At 41.3% G+C, this 2,500-nt stretch overlaps 1 long non-coding RNA gene across 1 annotated transcript in view; it reads right to left on the reverse strand.

Annotated features, from left to right (window-relative positions):
* Positions 1-1,841: 1,841 nt before the first annotated feature.
* LOC116669539 (uncharacterized) overlaps positions 1,842-2,500 on the reverse strand; it is a 14,982-nt gene continuing 14,323 nt past the window's right edge. Inside the window, exon 3 of the long non-coding RNA XR_004326793.1 lies at positions 1,842-1,938. This is a non-coding gene — a long non-coding RNA (uncharacterized LOC116669539). The remainder of the gene's footprint in view (positions 1,939-2,500) is intronic.

A 2,500-nucleotide genomic window follows, 5' to 3' on the forward strand; every position in this document is an offset into this window, starting at 1 on the left:
CAACAAAACAATGCCCGCCATTGTTCAGCCTGTGTGTGTGTGTGTGTGTGTGTGTGTGTGTGTGTGTGTGTGTGTGGCCTTTACTACACTCGCACACCGGCTCACGCAGAGATTTTACCAAAACAGTGGGACGTTATAATTGCAAATTAGCATCAGTGCTAATAAGATTTTAGTCCGTATAGGAGGGTCTTTTATTTAGTCTCGTTAAGGAAGAATGGGGGGGTATTTATTTTTGCTTGCTCGTTAAGCGCAGCCCTTAACGACCTTTGAGGCTGACAGTAAAAAAACGGTGATGAAGTGAAATGAAGTGTGTGCTTTAACGGCTGTGGCAGTCTGTTGGAGATGTAGTGGAAGGTTTTTTGTCTTTAATGTAGTACAATACTACAGTAATTCTGTGTTTTTTCCTTTCCTCTGCGTACATTTGAAATGGTGCGTGTGGTTTTGCAAGCATGCATGTCAGCGTTTTTGCATATGATTGTGCTTGTATTGTTATGTAAAAGTGGCAGTTTTTTTTTAAACAGGTTAAAATTGTGAATCAGAACTAGTTAAGGTTAGGCAACAAAAACTTTGATCAGGGAAAAGAAATTAGGGATTGGGTTATAATGAGTTACGGATGTCATTACATTGAGTCACGGAAGTAACTTCAGGCGTAACTACATCCGTGACATAGGAAAGTGATCTTTCTCTTTTGGTTTCACACGGGATACATTGCCAGACTTCCTTGTTTGTTTCTTGGTATCCTCCCGCTTTTGTTTCTACGGCCACTAGAGGTCACCGCCTAACAACAAACATAAATACGGGTAGTTATAAGCTGCTCGCACAATCGACCTATACGGCCGTTTTTTCCCGAGAGGATGGTCTGAGTTTTGCATATGTTTGCCTGTAATTGCTTATGTATGCTAGGGAACAATGAAGCGCTATTATATCAAAATCGCAATATCAGCAAGCAAAATATCCATATCGCGGGGGTGAGGGCCCAATATTTGTATTTGTATATAAAAATACCAAAACCATTCTGAATTAAGTATTATGGTGTCGGCCTACAGACCGTATCCTACAGACAGATCCTCCCAAAAACCACACTATAATCATTTCAATTTTGATATTTTCCAATGAAAAGGAGAATATTGATAGAAATATGATCATTCCCTCCAATATTATCGTTGATCGCAATATCAGTCAAAATAATAGCAATTAGATTTTTACCTCTATATCATACAGCCCTAGTGTACGCAGTGTTAATGCAACCCACGTTGCTTTTTGTATTTTTGAACATGTTTGTTGTCAGTGTTTATATGCCTCCTTGTGTGCCCACTGATTGTGTGTTTTTTTTTTGTTTTAATTTACATTGTGCTTTCTGGTGGTCACAGTTGCACAATATCCCAGATAGTAAAGTTAGTTTCATACTGTGATGATTGCTCTGTAAATCTAAGTGCACACAGAAGTGGGTTTTTTGTTGTTGTTGTTGAGAACAGCTCATTGTTCATTGTCTCGTATGAGAGCAGAAAGCTTGTTGGTTCCTGAACTCTTCATCACCGTTGCATCCTCGTCCATGATATAAAAATTCATAACAAGCTCAGCTGTGGCGACGTTTGGCAGAGAAGAGTTTTTGTCGGGGTCACTTCTGAGAAAACACTGACCTGTCATAAATGGCTGCCAGGCCAGACCACCCTAGTCCAGCTCAGTTCCAAGACTTGAGGCCTCTGTTTAAGAATCAAGATCAGCGTGCCCAGGATTTCTTTCAGTTACCCGCGGCTTCGCTAACCCTAATAACCGCGGTCCCGCATAAGCTGTGTCACGACAGTGGTCTGCAACTAGTTCAATCAACCCAGGGTTTCCCAATCCAGCAGCACGGCGGAGGCGGTGTTTGCACAGCGTGACCAATCGCAAACATCCACCAGAGGCGCATATTTTACATGAGAAGAGCAAACTATGATTCTACATTCTTTCACTAGTCCAAATATAATTTTGCTGAATTACGACAACAAATAAGGCCAACATGCAACCTATGTTGGAACCAATCAGTTTCCCTGTTATTGGCGCGAATTTCTGTGAAATGGGTCTTAAATTTCATTCATAAGGGTCTTAAAGAGATCTTAAATTTAACTTGGTGAAACCGGCAGAAAACCCTGCCTTTGCTACCCATTTTATAAATTCTGTATGAAATGTAAAACCCTTTCTCTTCCATCTCACGCTCACGTTATTTCTTCCTTTCGGCGAGATTTCGTGAGAGCGATCTATCAGCGGCCCAGGACGGTGTCTGCAGACAGCGGACCACCCTGCCTTCAAAATATAATATAAAACATCTACCTTTTTCATATCTCGCCACATTAAACCCTTCCAGACCCTTCCTCAATGTACCAACCTTTATTGATACGGCTCGATGCCAGCAGCCCTGGACCACCATGATGGGTAGAGAGAGAGGGTTTTCTGTAACCTGTCTGTGTGTATTAGTATGAGTTTACACACTGGAAGTATGATTGTAATATTCAGTGTAAGA

The sequence above is a fragment of the Etheostoma spectabile genome, chromosome 19 (assembly GCF_008692095.1).
Source record: "Etheostoma spectabile isolate EspeVRDwgs_2016 chromosome 19, UIUC_Espe_1.0, whole genome shotgun sequence".
NCBI classification, from domain to species: Eukaryota; Metazoa; Chordata; class Actinopteri; order Perciformes; family Percidae; genus Etheostoma; species Etheostoma spectabile.